At 34.8% G+C, this 18,238-nt stretch overlaps 1 protein-coding gene across 10 annotated transcripts in view; it reads left to right on the plus strand.

The window, feature by feature from the left end:
* Positions 1–18,238, plus strand: part of TSGA10 (testis specific 10) — a 105,583-nt gene that overhangs the window by 39,589 nt on the left and 47,756 nt on the right. The gene's annotated exons all lie outside the window — the stretch shown is intronic.

Here is an 18,238-nt window from a genome sequence, read left to right on the forward strand (position 1 = left end):
AGGAATATGTAATAGAACTTCTATTAATTGAATGCTACGTACTGTGCTTAGCGCTTCTACATATTGCAGAAAGGTAGCAGAAGATATTCCAATTGAAGCAACCTACAGGCAATAACGTAGGGGAATAAGTGTTTGAAGACCTCCATGTTAGTGCTTTACTTGTAGTATCTATTGATGTGAGAAACATATTCTACAGATTCAGTAAGGTTGAATTTCAGTGCATCTATGAACATATGAAATATAATAGTTCATATGAGTATGAAGTATATTATTAAATCTACAGATAATATTTGGTTCATATGTGAATTCCCAGAATCCCCTCTTTGGTCTTTCATGGGTCTGTGGTGCATATATTGGAATCACTTGTCAGGACAGAGAGTCACTTAAATTTTTTCCCTTCATTTATTTTTTACTTTCCTGCTTAAAAGGATATTGCAAGCTCAGGTAAAATAAAAATAGTAATAAAATAAGAAGGACAACAAAGAAAACTTTGGAAAATAGAGAAAAGCATACAGGAAAGTTAAATCATCCATGATTCCATAACCCAGGGAAAACTATTATTAATATAGATCATTTTTCTAACCAGAAATAGATCTCTCTGTGTGTATAGAAGCTTTCTATGTAATTGATATCATCCTATATTAAGTTATATATTTGGCCCATTTCACTTAATTGTATACCATAAACATTTACACATGTCATTAGAAATTCTTTGAAAGCATTATCATGGTTTATTAAAATATTCTAACAGATAAATGTACAATAAGTTAGAGGTTTTTTTGTATACAGTTTTAACAGTATTATTCAAGTTTAATTGATATATGTACAGTAAACTACACATATTTAAAGTATTCAGTGTGGTAGGTTTTGACATGTGTGTGTACCTGTAAAACTGTCACCACCCTCAAGATAGTGGCTCTATCTATCACTCCACAAAGTCTTCTTGTACTCCTCTAACCTCTCCCCTACCCTGCCCTCCCCAGGCAACCACTGATTTGGCTTCTGTCATAGAGATTTGTTTGAATTTTCTAAAATGTTGTATAAGTGAAATCATACAGTATATATTCTTTTGTTGGGCTACTTTCACTCAGCATCATTATTCTGAGATTTATCCATGTTGTCACATATAATCAATAGTTTATTCCTTTTTATTACTGAGTAGTATTCCATTGTATGAATATACCACATAAATATTTCAGTTGCTTCCAGTTTAGGGCTATAACAAATAAAACTGTTATGAGTATTCTTATATGGGTCTTTGTATGGACATATGCTTTTATTTCTCTTGGGTAAATACCTAAGACTGAGTCATATGATGGATATGTTTAACTTTTGAAGAAACCATTAAACTGTTTTCCAGAGTGGCTGTATTATTTCATTTTACATTTGCACCAGCAGTGTGTGAGTGCTAGTTGTTACATATCCTCACCAACACTTGGTATGCAGTATCTTTATAGTTTTAGCCATCCTAATAGGTACGTATTATGGTTTTGATTTGCCTTCTCTAATAACTAGTAATTTTGAACATCTGTTCATGTCCTTATGTGCCATACATATATCTTCTTCAGTGTCTGTTCAGAACTTTTGCACACTTTTATTGAGTTTTTTATAGTATTAAGTCATAAACATCCTCTCTGTATTCTAGATAAAAGTCCTTTGTTAGGTACATATATGTTTGGCAAATATTTTTTTCCCAGTCTATGGCCTGCCTTTTTATTTTCTTAAGTGTCTTTTAAAGAGGAAATGTTTTTGATTTTTGATTAAGCAAAACTTATTGATTTTTAAAAATTTATATCCAGCTTTTGTGTTCTTTTAAAGAAATGGTTGTCAAGCCTAAGATGAGATTTTTCTCCTGTGTTTTCTTCTAGCAGTTTTATAGTTTCAGTTCTTAAATTTAAATCTATGCAAGTTAATTTTTGTATATAGTACAAGGTTCAGTTTTTTTGCATATGGATATCCAATTGTTCCAGCACCATTTGTTGAAAAACTTTCCTTACTTGTCTACACTGAATTGTTTTGTACCTTTGTAGTAAGTCAATTGTCCATATATGTTTAGGTCTGTTTCTTGATTATCTATTTTGTTTGGTGGATCTATATATATCTTGATGCCAATACAACATTCCTGATTCCTTTTTTTTTTTTTTAATCCTCAAATTAGGTAATGTTAGTCCTCCAACTTTGTTCTTTCTCAAAGTTGTTTTGGCTATTCTGGTTCCTTTGCATTTTATTTTAATTTTAGAATTAGCTTCATAGTGTAAACACAAAAGCCTGCTTGGGGATTTGATTGGAATTGGGGAAAAACTCCCACTCATGAACACTTTCCATTTCTTTATTTAGGTCTTTAATTTCCCTCTGCAATGTTTTATACATATAGATCTCTCATTTCTTTTGTAAGATTTATCCCTAAGTATTTCCCATTTTTTGATGCTGTTGTAAGTGGAATTTTAGAATTTCACTGTCTGATTGTTTATTGCTTGTATGTGAAAATATCAATACGATTGTTTTTAAAAAATAAACTTTGCATTATATAACAGTTTTAGATTTACAGAAAAATTGTGAAGATGGTGAAAAGTTCCTACGTACCTCACACCCAATTTCCTCTGTTAATAACATCTTACATTAGTATGGTACATTTGTTAAAATTAATGACTCAACATTGATACACTATAATTAACTAAAGTCTGTAATTTATTCAGATTTCCTTAGTTTTTCCCTAATGTCCTTTTTCTGTTCCAGGATCCCATCCAGGATACCACATTATATTTAGTTGTCATGTCTCCTTAGGCTTCTCTTGGCAGTCTCAGACTTTCCTTGTTTTTGATGACCTTGACAGTTTTGAGGAGTACTGATCAGGTATTTTGTAGAATATCTCTCAGTTGGGGTTTGTCTGATGGTTTTCTCATGATTAGGTTGGGTAATGTTTTTGAGAGAAAGATCACAGAATTAAAGTGCCATTTTAGTATACACAGATACCCAGGGTGTCATGAGTACATCTTATTGATATGATTCATTACTGTTGATTTTGACTTTGGTCGCCTGGCTGAGGTAATGTTTGCCTTATCCAGAATGTCATATAATTGAAATCATACAGCACATAGCCTTTTCAGACTGGCTTCTTTCACTTAGTAATGTGCATTTAAGGTTCATCCATGTCTTTTCATACCTTGATACCTCATTTCTTCCCATTGAATAATATTCAATCATATATATGTACCACATTGTGTTTATCCATGCATCTATTGATGGTCGTCTTGGTTGCTTCCAGTTTTTGGCAGTTGTGAATAAAGCTGCTATAAACTTTCATGTGCAGGTTTTTGTGTGGACAGAAGTTTTCAGATCAGTTCAGGAAATACCTAGGAGCACAATTGCTGAATCATATATAGAAAAACTTATTTAGCTTTGTAAGAAACTGCCAAATTCTCTTCCAAAGTGACTGTAAAATTTTGCATTCCCATCAGCAGTGAAGGAGACTTTCTGTTGCTCCACATCCTTGTCGGCATTTGGTATTGTCAGACTTTTGTATTTTAGCCATTATAAGTGTGTAGTGATATCTCATTGTTTTAATTTGCAATTCTCTAATGACAAGTAATGTGGAACATCTTTTCATATTGCTATTTTCCATCTGTATATCTTTGATGAAGTGTTTATTGTTTAAATGTTCTTAACCAATTATAATTCTAGTGACTTCCGCTTAAGATAAGCAGATTTCAGTTGTAAGTCTCCTAATTTGCCATACTTTTCAGTTTTTGGGGTGGTGATTTGTCTTGCAACTCACTACTCTGATATGTCCATGAAAAGTCTTTGATTCTCAGCTTTTTCATCTTTATTTCCCCCATAACAATGGGAATGATGGCTCCTAAGCTCTTTACATGTCAGGGCTAAAACCAAAAGTCCTACAATTTATTTTTATTTATCCAGTATTCTACAACCGTGCTAAATATACCTTTTAGTTCTAGTAGCCTTTTTATAGATTCCATTCAATTTTCTACATAGATAATTAGATCATCTGCAAATAAAGACCCTTTTACTTGTTCAAGTTGCATGCTTTTTTTCCCTTTATTTTTCTTGCCTTATTGCACTGGCTAGAACATCCAGTGATTTGTTGAATGGAATTGGTGAAGTGGACATCCTTGTCTTGTTCCACATCTTAGGGGAAGCATTCAGACTCTCAATAGTTGGTATGATGTTAGCTTCATGTTTTTCCCAGATGTTTTCTATCATAATGAAGAGGTTTCCTTCTATTTGTGGATTACTGAGAGTGTTTTTTCAGGAATGGATGTGCTTTGTCAGATTGGTCAGGGTATTATTATACTTTTTATAAATTTCTGGTCTCAGTTAACTAATGCTTTGTTTAAAATATTTTTCAACTCTATTTTTATAAATGAGATTGGCTAATAATTTGCCAATCTTGGGGGTTTTTTAAATCAGATTTTGGTATCAAGGTAATATAAACTTTATAATAATCTTTCCAATTCATTTTGTCTTCTTTCATTATCTGGAATAATTTATTACTTCCCAGTGAAGCCAATTAGGTCTCAAGTTTTCTTTGAGGGAAGCTTTTATTTTATTTGTTTAATGGAAAAAGGGACAATCAGAAATTTCTTCTTATGCCTTTCAAAATATATATTTTTGTGGCATTTGTCCATTTTCCCTAAATTTTAAAACGTTTTTAGAATAATGTTGTATACAATATTCTATCAACATTTTACTGTCCACAGAATCAGTAGTGATTTGCTCTTTTTCTAGTCTGTTATTAGTCTTTTCAAAGGACCGATTTCCCTATTGTTTGTCTTATTAGTTCATTAACTTCTGTTCTTTATTATTTCCTTTCTTCTATTTTCTTTAAATTTATTTTCTATTTTTTAATTTCTTAAGGTGGATGCTTACATTTATTACTTTTAAGTCTTTTTTCTCATATAAACATTTAAGGCCATATAGTCTCAAAATACTTCTTTTAATGTAAGCTATAAGTTTTGGTATGTACTTCTTTCTTTATAAAATATTTTCTAATTTCCATTATGACTTTTTATTTGATCCATTGGTTATTTATAAGTGTGATTTTAAATATCCAAAAAACATAACGAATTTTCCCTTTGTGATTGATTTCTTGCTTAATTACATTGTTTTGATAACATACTGTTAGATTTAAAATTTCTGAAATTTGTTGTTCTCTATTTTATGGTCAGTTTTTGGTAGTGATCTGTGTATACTTGAGAAATTATAAATTCCGAAATAGTTGGTGCATTGTTTTTGTATTTGTCCCTTTGTAATCAGATTTGTAATCATGTTATTCAGATGTCCTATATTTGTACTAAATCTTGTGTCTCATTTACAGGAATTTCACTGAAAGAGTTGCCTGAACTTCTGGCTCCAATGTCTCACTTCTTGTTTTCTCTTGAACCTACTATAATCTGCCTTTCTCCCTCACCATCCTATCAAAACTTCTTTTCAAGGTAATATTTACTTTCATGTTGCTCAATGCAGTGGTCAGTTATCAGTCTTCATTTTATTTGACCTATTGGCAACATTTGACAAAGTTGATCACTTACGTTCTCTTTCTCTGCTCCTTTAAACACATGTTCATTTGGCTTCTGAGATACCATGCTCATTTGATTTTCTTTTTATCTCTTGGGTTGTCCTATTCAATCTTTCCTGATAGTTCTTCCTCATCTCCTTACCTCCAAATGTTGGAAGTGTCCCTGAGTTCAGTCCTTAGACTGCTTCTTTTTTCTATCTATACTGATCCCTAGGTGATCTCATTCACTCTCATGTATTTACTCTTGACTCTCAAATGTATATCTGTAGCCTGGACTTCTCTGTTGAACTGTAAACTTGAGTGTCCAACCACCTTCTTGTCATCTTCACTAGGATGTCTAATAGGCCTCTCAAAATTAACATTTCCAAACTTGAGTTTCTCCACCCTTCCCCTCTGACACACACAAACCCAAACCCGCTCTTTCAGTCTTCTCATCTCAGTCAATGGAAACTCCATTCATACGGAAACCTTGAAGTGATCCATGATTTCTCTTTCATATACCCATATACAATCCAGTTGATTTTGTCTTCAAAATGTATCCAAAAGCTAAGTGTTTCTCACTACCTCTTTTGCAACCTTACTGTACTGAAGGATATTTTTGCTAGGTAGAGAATTCTACAGTTTGGGAATTATTTTTATTTTAACACTTGGATGATATCCTACTGTCTTCTGACTTAAATTATTTCTGCTGAGAAGTCAGCTGTCCGTTTATTTTAATAGGTCAATGTCTTTATAACGCACTCACATTTATCATAGATTTCATATATATGTGTACAAAAGGCAAAGAATTATAATGAACCTATGCATAGTTAAAATACCATTGTCTCTGTTTTCCATTTTGTCAGTTCATGAGAAAAATTTTAAGTTTATCCCACATGTGAACTCCACTCGTTAGAAGTTAAGTCCTGAGCACAGTTCAGCACATGCTTAGGTTTCTATAACTCTAAACTGAGGTTCCATAGTGTTCAGGTTGAACCAGCCAGAAAGAAATGTATCTATTGCTGTTTATGTTTCATTGCTAGTGGAAAAAAAAAAAATCTCCAGGTTTCAAAACCAATACTTATTTTCTGTGTTTCTATACTGCTTACATGAACTTTTCTTTCTAAACAGCTATATTTTAGTAGTAAAAGTTCTTCAGTTTGGATTTCGATGTCAGATAAATCAACACTTCTAAAAAGCTGGAGTGTTGTCAGAATATTTCCTAGAAGCATATCATTTTGAAAAAAAGGTCTCTATGTCTGCATTTGTACATCAAACATCTCTAGGCCCAAGAAGTTAGAATATCCCATGGAGTTGAATGATCGATAGAGTTATCTGTTACTAAAAAGTTAGTTTGGGTCTCCGTGTCCAGTGATTCTAAAACTGGTTTGGTTTGAATTTGGATATTTGAAGCTAAAAATATTTCAATATTAAAATCTACTCTAGATGACATGATATCCTAGAAAATCCAAAAGAATCAACAAAAAAATCTGGAACTAATAAACATTTATAACAAGGTTGCAGGATACAAGGTTAATATACAAAGTCAGTTGCTTCACTATTTATTAGCAATGAAGAAGTGGAATTTGAAATTAAAACACATTTATATGAGCACCCCCTCCAAAAGAAATACTTAAGTTAAATCTAATAAACTTTGTGTAAAATTTATATGAGGAAAACTACAAAACTGGTGAATGAAATCAAAGAAGAACTAAATAACTGAAGAGATATTCCATATTCATGGAAAGGAAAACTCAATATTGTCAAGATGTCAGCTCTTCCCAGCTTGGTCTACAGATTCAGTGCAATTCTGATCAAAATTGCAGCAAATTATTTTGTGTATATTAACAAATGGATTCTACAGTTTATATGGAGAGGTAAAGAATTAAAAGATACTGAAGAAACACAATTGGAGTACTGACACTACCTGACTTAGGACTTACTATAAGACTACAGTAATCAAGACAGTGTGGTATTGGCAAAAGAACAGACAAACCAATGGAACAGAATAGAGAGCCCAGAAATAGATCCAGATAAATATAGTCACGTGATCTTTGATAAAGGTGACGGCAATACAATAAAGCAAAGACAGTCTTTTCAACAAATGGTACTGGAAAAACTGGACATCCACGTGCAAAAAAACCAAAACACAACAACAACAACAACAACAACAAAAAACCCCGAAACAAACAAAACCCCACCCATACACAAAGAAACAAAGAATCTAGACAGAGTCATTACACCTTTCATATTAACGCAAAATGAATCATAGGCCTAAATGTAAAATGCAAAACTATGAAACCTCTGGAAGATAACATAGGAGAAAACGTAGATGACCTTGGGTATGGTGATTACTTTTTAGATACAGCCCTTAAGCACAATCCATGAAATAAATAATTGATAAACTGTACTTCATTAAAATTAAAGACTTCTACTCCACACAACACAATGTCAAGTAGGTGAGAAGACAAGCCAGAGACTGGAAGAAAGTATTTGCAAAAGACACCTCTGGGGCTTCCCTGGTGGCACAGTGGTTGAGAGTCCGCCTGCCGATGCAGGGGACACGGGTTCGTGCCCCGGTCTGGGAAGATCCCATGTGCCGCAGAGCGGCTGGGCCCGTGAGCCATGGCCACTGAGCCTGCGCATCTGGAGCCTGTGCTCTGCAACAGGAGAGGCCACAACAGTGAGAGGCCTGTGTACCTCAAAAAAAAAAAAAAAAAGACATCTCTGATAAAAACTGCTATCCACAACTCAATTTTAAAAAGACAACTCAATTAAAAAATGGTCAGAAGAATTGAATAGACATTTTTCCAAAGAAGACATACAGATGGCTAACAGGCACATGAAAAGATGCTCAACATCACTAATCATCAGAGAAATGCAAATTAAAACCACAATGAGATATCAGCTCATACCTGTCAGAATGGTCATCATCCAAAAGACCACAAATAACAAATGTTGGGGAGGATGTGGAGAGAAGGGAACCCTCGTGCACTGGAAACAGAAATTGATGCAGCCACTATGGAAAACAGTATAGAGGTTTCTCAAAAAACTATTAATAAAAAGGGAACTACCATATGACCCAGCAATTTCACTCCTGGGTATTTATCTGAAGAAAATGAAAATAATAATTTGAAAAGATACATATAGGGGCTTCCCTGGTGGTGCAGTGGTTAACAATCCGCCTGCCAATGCAGGGAACATGGGTTCGAGCCCTGGTCTGGGAAGATCCCACGTGCCATGGAGCAACGAAGCCCGTGTGCCACATCTACTGAGCCTGTGCTCTAGAGCCCGCGTAACCCAAATACTGAAGCCCACGCACCTAGAGCCCGTGCTCCGCAACAAGAGAAGCCACCGCAATGAGAAGCCCTCACACTGCAACAAAGAGTAGCCCCCGCTCATCGCAACTAGAGAAAGACCACATGCAGCAATGAGGACCCAACACAGCCATAAATAAATAAATAAAATTAAAAAGATAAAAAGAATGACTATAAATCAAAAAAAAAAAAAAGATACATGCAGCCCAGTGTTCCTAGAATCATTATTTACAGTTGCCAAGATAGGGAGAAAACCTGTGTCCATCAACAGGTGAATAGATAAAGAAGATGTGGTATATACATGTCTGTGTGTATATATATGTATGGGAATATATACATATATATATTCATGAATATGAATATACAATATAAGAAATTTTGCCATTTTGCCCTTTGTAACAACATGGATAGACGTGGAGGGTATTATGCTAAGTGAAATAAATCAGACTATAAATGGCATAAACCTTTAAAAATTGTGAATCACTATGTTACACACATGAAACTTATATAATATTGTACATCAACTGTACCTTAATAATACATAGATAGGTTTTCCAAAACATACAAAGAACTTTTAAAAAACTCAACAATAAGAAATAACCCACTTAAAAAATGGGCCAAAGACCTTTACAGACATCTCACCAAAGAAGTTATACAGAAGGAAAATAAGCATATAAAAGGATGTTCCACATCATATGTCATCTGGAAATTCAAATTAAAAACAACAACGAGATACCAATACATATCTATTAGAATGGCCAAAATCGGAAACACAATAAATGCTGGTGAGGATGTGGGTCAACAGGAATTCTTATTCATTGCTGGTGGGAATTCAAAATGGTACAGTCACTCTGTAAGGCTGTTTGGCAGTTTCATACAAAACTAAACATACTCTTATCATATAAACCAGCAATCATGCTTGTTGGTATTTTTTTTTAACATCTTTATTGGGGTATGATTGCTTTACGATGGTGTGTTAGTTTCTGCTTTATAACAAAGTGAATCAGTTATACATATACATATGTTCCCATATCTCTTCCCTCTTGCGTCTCCCTCCCTCCCACCCTCCCTATCCCACCCCTCCAGGCGGTCACAAAGCACCGGGCTGATGTCCCTGTACCATGCGGCTGCTTCCCACTAGCTATCTACCTTGCATTTGTTAGTGTGTATATGTCCATGACTCTCTCTTCCCCGTCACAGCTCACCCTTCCCCCTCCCCATATCCTCAAGTCCGTTCTCCAGTAGGTCTGTGTCTTTATTCCTGTCTTACCCCTAGGTTCTTCATGACATTTTTTTCCCTTAAATTCCATATATATGTGTTAGCGTACGGTATTTGTCTTTCTCTTTCTGACTTACTTCACTCTGTATGACAGACTCTAGGTCCATCCACCTCATTACAAATAGCTCAATTTCGTTTCTTTTTATGGCTGAGTAATATTCCATTGTATATATGTGCCACATCTTCTTTATCCATTCATCCGATGATGGGCACTTAGGTTGTTTCCATCTCCGGGCTATTGTAAATAGAGCTGCAATGAACATTTTGGTACATGACTCTTTATGAATTTTGGTTTTCTCAGGGTATATGCTCAGTAGTGGGATTGCTGGGTCATATGGTAGTTCTATTTGTAGTTTTTTAAGGAACCTCCATACTGTTCTCCATAGTGGCTGAACCAATTCACATTCCCACCAGCAGTGCCAGAGTGTTCCCTTTTCTCCACACCCTCTCCAGCATTTATTGTTTCTAGATTTTTTGATGATGGCCATTCTGACTGGTGTGAGATGATATCTCATTGTAGTTTTGATTTGCATTTCTCTAATAATTAATGATGTTGAGCATTCTTTCATGTGTTTGTTGGCAGTCTGTATATCTTCTTTGGAGAAATGTCTATATAGGTCTTCTGCTCATTTTTGGATTGGATTGTTTGTTTTTTTGTTATTGAGCTGCATGAGCTGCTTGTAAATTTTGGAGATTAATCCTTTGTCAGTTGCTTCGTTTGCAAATATTTTCCCCCATTCTGAGGGTTGTCTTTTGGTCTTGTTTATGGTTTCCTTTGCTGTGCAAAAGCTTTGAAGTTTCATTAGGTCCCATTTGTTTATTTTTGTTTTTATTTCCATTACTCTAGGAGGTGGGTCAGAAAGGATCTTGCTGTGATTTATGTCATAGAGTGTTCTGCCTATGTTTTCCTCTAAGAGTTTGATAGTTTCTGGCCTTACATTTAGGTCTTTAATCCATTTTGAGCTTATTTTTGTGTATGGTGTTATGGAGTGATCTAATCTCATACTTTTATATGTATCTGTCCAGTTTTCCCAGCACCACTTATTGAAGAGGCTGTCCTTTCTCCACTGTACATTCCTGCCACCTTTATCAAAGATAAGGTGTCCATATGTGCATGGGTTTATCTCTGGTCTTTCTATCCTGTTCCATTGATCTATCTTTCTGCTTTTGTGCCAGTACCATACTGTCTTGATTACTGTAGCTTTGTAGTATAGTCTGAAGTCAGGGAGCCTGATTCCTCCAGCTCCGTTTTTCGTTCTCAAGATTGCTTTGGCTATTCGGGGTCTTTTGTGAAATTTTTTGTTCTAGTTCTGTGAAAAATGCCAGTGGTAGTTTGATAGGGATTGCATTGAATCTATAGATTGCTTTGGGTAGTAGAGTCATTTTCACAATGTTGATTCTTCCAGTCCAAGAACATGGTATATCTCTCCATCTATTTGTATCATCTCTAATTTCTTTCATCAGTGTCTTATAATTTTCTGCATACAGGTCTTTTGTCTCCTTAGGTAGGTTTATTCCTAGATATTTTATTCTTTTTGTTGCAATGGTAAATGGGAGTGTTTTCTTGATTTCAATTTCAGATTTTTCATCATTAGTATATAGGAATGCCTGAGATTTCTGTGCATTAATTTTGTATCGTGCTACTTTACCAAATTCATTGATTAGCTCTAGTAGTTTTCTGGTAGCATCTTTAGGATTCTCTATGTATAGTATCATGTCATCTGCAAACAGTGACAGCTTTATTTCTTTTCCGATTTGGATTCCTTTTATTTCCTTTTCTTCTCTGATTGCTGTGGCTAAAACTTCCAAAACTATGTTGAATAACAGTGATGAGAGTGGGCAACTTTGTCTTGTTCCTGATCTTAGTGGAAATGCTTTCAGTTTTTCACCATTGAGGACAGTGTTGGCTGTGGGCTTGTCATATATGGCCTTTATTATGTTGAGGAAAGTTCCCGCTATGCCTACTTCTGCAGGGTTTTTATCATAAATGGGTGTTGAATTTTGTCAAAAGCTTTCTCTGCATCTATTGAGATGAGCATATGGTTTTTCTCCTTCAGTTTGTTAATATGGTTTATCACATTGATAGATTTGCGTATATTGAAGAATCCTTGCATTCCTGGAATAAACCCCACTTGATCATGGTGTATGATCCTTTTAATGTCCTGTTGGATTCTGTTTGCTAGTATTTTGTTGAGGATTTTTGCATCTATGTTCATCAGTGATATTGGCCTGTAGTTTTCTTTCTTTGTGACATCCTTGTCTGGTTTTGATATCAAGGTGATGGTGGCCTCGTAGAAGGAATTTGGGAGTGTTCCTCCCTCTGCTATATTTTGGAAGAGTTTGAGAAGGATAGGTGTTAGCTCTTCTCTAAATGTTTGATAGAATTCGCCTGTGAAGCCATCTGGTCCTGGGCTTTTGTTTGTTGGAAGATTTTTAATCACAGTTTCAATTTCAGTGCTTGTGATTGGTCTGTTCATATTTTCTATTTCTTCCTGATTCAGAGTTGGCAGGTTGTGCATTTCTAAGAATTTGTCCATTTCTTCCAGATTGTCCATTTTATTGGCATAGAGTTGCTTGTAGTAATCTCTCATGATCTTTTTTATTTCTGCAGTGTCAGTTGTTACTTCTCCTTTTTCATTTCTGATTCTATTGATTTGAGTCTTCTCCCTTTTTTTCTTGATGAGTCTGGCTAGTGGTTTATCTATTTTGTTTATCTTCTCAAAGAATCAGCTTTTACTTTTATTGATCTTTGCTACTGTTTCCTTCATTTCTTTTTCATTTATTTCTGATCTGATTTTAATGATTTCTTTCCTTCTGCTAGCTTTGGGGTTTTTTTGTTCTTCTTTCTCTAATTGCTTGAAGTGCAAGGTTAGGTTGTTTATTCGAGATGTTTCCTGCTTCTTAAGATGGGCTTGTATTGCTATAAACTTCCCCCTTAGAACTGCTTTTGCTGCATCCCATAGGTTTTGGGTCGTTGTGTCTCCATTGTCATTTGTTTCTATGTATTTTTTTATTTCCTCTTTGATTTCTTCAGTGATCACTTCATTATTAAGTAGTGTATTGTTTAGCCTCTGTGTGTTTGTATTTTTTACAGATCTTTTCCTGTAATTGATATCTAGTCTCATGGCGTTGTGGTCGGAAAAGATACTTGATACAATTTCAATTTTCTTAAATGCTTGTTGGTATTTATCCAAAGGAGTTGAAAATGTATGTCCACACAAAAACCTACATGCAGCGTTTATAGCAGCTTTAGCCATAATTGTCCAAATTTGGAAACAACCAAAGTCTATTCTAGGACTCTGAGCTGGAGATGACAACTGTATGTCAGATCCCATATTAATGTCATACTGAGAACCCTCACTATCTGTTTTCTGGCCAGACAAATCACCTGATAACACATTTTCCCCAATTGCTTTAAAAATCTACGATTTGGTTCTGATTCTGTCATTTTGTGAAGGAAGCATTCTGTGCAGTGAGGTTTATAATAAGTGCAGATTTCTCATCTTGAATTTTAAGTCTTAGAATCATTCTGAGATAACAAAGCATGAATTTCAGCCTCTGCTAATCAAACTGTTGCTTGTAATATTATTTGTTAAAATGCTGAGTGGAAACTATAAAAAACTGTCACCATACATTGCAGCTTGGTTTATCAGTGCTGTCGTCTGTAGCGTTTTCTATTTCACTGGTGTGAGTTTCTCTGGAGAGTCTACTTGATTATAACCAACTATGTGTAAAAGCATTATTTTGAGTGTCTCTGAATGAGTGTCTCCCTTAGAAATGGACAGAAGTGTATACATCTGAGCTCTAATGGAGAGTGCAACTTGAGAACTAAATGGTAATTTGTTTTGAGAATAAGACCATACAGAGAAATCAGGGGAATCGCACCCCATGGCAGATCCCTGATTTTTAACACCTCCTCCTAAGGCTGCACAGAGGGTTGGTTTTAAGCCCCAAAATAGGCATTTGATAAAAACCATGTTAGATAGCTTAACCAAAGCCCCTTTGGGCTTCGGTAAAAGCAACTCCTAAACATATCTTGAACAACTTTTCTGAGTGCCTGTTTTCTCATATTGGAGTTAGAAGAGTCTGCAAAAGAAGCTACCAGCTTTATTTCTAAAGTTTCTATTTCTTGAATGTCTGTTTTCGGTGTGGGTTTATTGGTCAGTGATTTAAAGGTCTAATCTGAGAACTTCGGATTATGAATGTAGTTTTCCATTTTTCCTTTTTCTTATTAGGTATATTCTTGTGTTGTGCAGGGGTCTTATGGCTATTTGGGAAGATATGTGGCTGCAGTGCAGTTTAACAGGATAAGGACGGCCACAGTGTAAACCGGAAGGTTTTGCCACATCCTCCGCTTGTCTTTTCTGGACTCATTCATTATCATATGCATTGATATACTTATTATTGCAATATATTTATGGCTCTTATATTAGCATCCATTTTTTAAAGAATTTTTTAATGGAGTTGATTTACAGTATTGTGTTAGTTTCAGGTGTACAGCACAGTGAATCAGTTATATACATATACATATATATATTCCTTTTCAGATTCTTTTCCCTTATAGGTTATTACAAAATATTGAGTATAATACCCTGTGCTCTACAGTATGTCCTTGTTGGTTATCTATTTTATACATAGTAGTGTGTATATGTTAATCCCAACCTCCTAATTTATCCTTTCTCCCACCCCTCTTTCCCCTTTGGTAACCATAAGTTTGTTTTCTATGTCTGTGAATCTCTTTCTGTTTTGTAAATAAGTTCATTTGATCATTTTTTTTAGATTCCACATACAAGCGACATCATATATTTGTCTTTGTCTGGCTTACTTCACTTAATATGCTGATCTCTAGGTCCATCTATGTTGCTGCAAATGGCATTATTTCATTCTTTTTTATGGCTGAGTAATGTTCCATTGTATATATGTACCACATCTTCTTTATCCATTCATCTGTCGATGGACAATTAGGTTGCTTCCATGTCTTGGCTATTGTAAAGAGTGTGCCAGTGATCATTGGGGTACATGTATCTTTTCACAGTACGGTTTTCTCCAGATATATGTCCAGGAGTAGGATTTCAGTATCATACTGTAGCTCTATTTTTAGTTTTTTAAGGAACCTCCATTCTGTTCTCCATAGGGGCTATACCAATTTACATTCCCACCAACAGTGTAGGAGGGTTCCTCTTTCTCCACACCCTCTCCAGCATTAATTATTTGTAGACTTTTTGATGATGGCCATTCTGACTGGTGTGAGGTGATACCTCATTGTAGTTTTGATTTACATTTCTTTAATAATTAGCGATGTTGAGCATCTTTTAATGTTCCTGTTGGACATCTGTACGTCTTTGGAGAAGTGTCTATTTAGATCTTCTTACCATTTTTTGATTGTGTTGTTTATTTTTTTGATATTGAGCAGTATGATTAACATGCATTTTAGAAGTGTTTTACAAGAAGAAAGCTAAGAAAATAATCCGTCAGGGCCTTTGAAGGGATTCTTCTTGGACTACAGTAGAATTTAACTATATTTTAAAATATTTTATTACTGTTGATTTACTATGCATTGGTGCTTTTTTTCCCAGATGCATACTGAATGAGGGTTATCAGGTAGGATCTTCTAACAGTCAAGTATAGTGCACAGAATGTTGGTCTCCGTTGTCAAGGGCAGCTCTCCACCAAAAGCCAGATAAGTACCACTGTAAATCCTTGCTGCCCTGATCCTATAACCCAAGGACACAGTGGTGGTTCCCCTGATAGCTTCCAGGGCAGCCAAACTGTTTTCCAAAATTGTTTTACCATTTTATATTCCCACCAGCCGTGCATGAGAGTGCAGTTGCGTTATATCCTGATCAACATTTGATATCATCTGTCTTTTTACTTTAGTTATACTAGTGGGTGTGTAGTATCTGACTGTAGTTTTAATTTGCTTTTCCCTAATGATCAGTGATATTGATTATCTGTTCATTTACTTATTTGCCATTCATATATCTTCTTTAGTGAAATATCTGTTCAAGTATTTGCCCATTTTTATTGGTTTGTTTATCTCTTTATCATTAACTTATAAAAGTCCTTTATAGGGTCTAGATACAAATTTTTTGTCAGATACATGTTTTGCAAATATCTTGCCCCAGTATAGAGCTTGCCTTTTTATTTTGTTATCAGTGTCTTTTGATGAGCAAAGACTTTAAATTTTGATGAAGCACAATTGAAATTATTTTTCATTTATATCATGCTTTTTGTGTTCTATTTAAGAAATCTTTGCCAAACCTAAGGTCACTAAAAATTTTTGCTGTGTTTGCTTCTAGCAGTTTTATAGTTCTACCTCTTACATAAATGTAAGGTCTGTAATCCTTTTTGAATTAATTTTTGTGTAAAGTATGAGATAAAAGTAGAGGTAGTTTTTTTGTTTGTTTTTTGTATATGGGTATCCATTAGTTATTTGTTAAGATTATCCATTCATGCACTGAATTGCCTTGGCATCTTAGTGAAAAAATTGGTTGACCACATATGTGAGTCTGTTTCAGGACTCTATTCCATCAATCTATTTCTCCATCTTTATGCTAGTATCACTCTGTCTTGATAATTGAAGCTGCATAATTAGTCTTGAAATCAAGTACTGTTAAGTCCTTCAACTTAGTTCATTTTCAAAATTGTTTTGGCTGTCCTAGATCCTTCACATTTTCATATAAATTTTAGGATCATCTTGTCAACATATACAAATTATTATTGGGATTTTGCTTAGAATTATGTGGAATCTACAGATCAGTTTTGGAAAATTAACTATGAACAGTATTGAGCCTTTTGATCCATAAACAGAAAATCTCTCTCTATTTATTTAGATCTTTTAAAATTTCTCTCAACAGTGTTTTATATTTTTTCATTGTACAAATCTTGTACACCCTTTGTCATATTTATACCTAAGTATTTCACATTCTTTATGCTATTATAAATGCTTTTTAAATTTCAGTTTCCTATTGTTTTTTTGCTATTACAAGCAGACCTTGGAAATATTACATCTTCTGTTCCAGACCACTGCAATAAAGCAAATATCACAATAAAGCAAGTCACATAAATTGTTTGGCTTCTTAGTACATGTAAAAGTTATGTTTACACTATACTGTAGTCTCTTAAGTGTGCAGTACCATTATGTCTAAAAAACAATGTACACACCTCAATTTAAAAAGACTTTATTGGACTTCCCTGGTGGCACAGTGTTTAAGAATCCGCCTACCAATGCAGGGGACATGGGTTCAAGCCCTGGTCCAGGAAGATCCCACATGCCATGGAGCACCTAAGCCCATGCGCCACAACTACTGAGCCCGCGTGCTGCAACTACTGAAGCCCGTGTGCCTAGAGCCTGTGCTCTGCAACAAGAGAAGCCACTGCAATGAGAAGCCCGTGCATTGCAACAAAGAGTAGCCCCCACTCACCGCAACTAGAGAAAGCCCGCACACGGCAATGAAGACCCAACGCAGCCATAAATAAATAAATAAAATAAAAAGACTTTATTGCTAAAAAATGCTAACTATCATTTGAGCCTTTAGCAAGTCAATCTTTTTGCTGGAGGAGGGTTTGAAATATTTTGAAAATTACCAAGATGTGACACAGAGACATGAAGTGAGCAAACGCTGTTAGAAAAATGGTGTTAATAGATTTGTATGATGTAGGGTTGCCACAAACCTTCAATTTGTAAAAAAAAAAAATGCAATATCTGCAAAGTGCAGTAAAGCAAAATGCAATAAAATGAGGTATTCCTGTGTAAGAAACAAAATTGATTTTTGTGTACTGCTCTTGTATGTTGCAATCTTGCTAAAACTCACTTGTTAAGATAGTTTTTTTTGGTAGATTCAGTAGGATTTTCTACATAGATTATCATGTTGTCTGTGAATAGAGAGTTTTGCTTCTTTTCCAATCTGAATGCCTGTTTCTTTTTCTTGCCTTATTTCTCTGGCTAGAACCTCTAGTATAATGTTGAATAGAAGGATGAGAACAGTCATCCTTGTTTTATTCTTAATCTTAGTGGGAAAGCATTCAACCATTCACCATTGTGATGTTTGCTGTAGACTCTTTGTAGGTGCCTATTATCAGATTGAAAAAGTTCTATTCCTAATTTGCTGAGAGTTCATATGAAGA

The sequence above is a fragment of the Globicephala melas genome, chromosome 12 (genome assembly GCF_963455315.2).
Source record: "Globicephala melas chromosome 12, mGloMel1.2, whole genome shotgun sequence".
NCBI lineage: Eukaryota > Metazoa > Chordata > Mammalia > Artiodactyla > Delphinidae > Globicephala > Globicephala melas.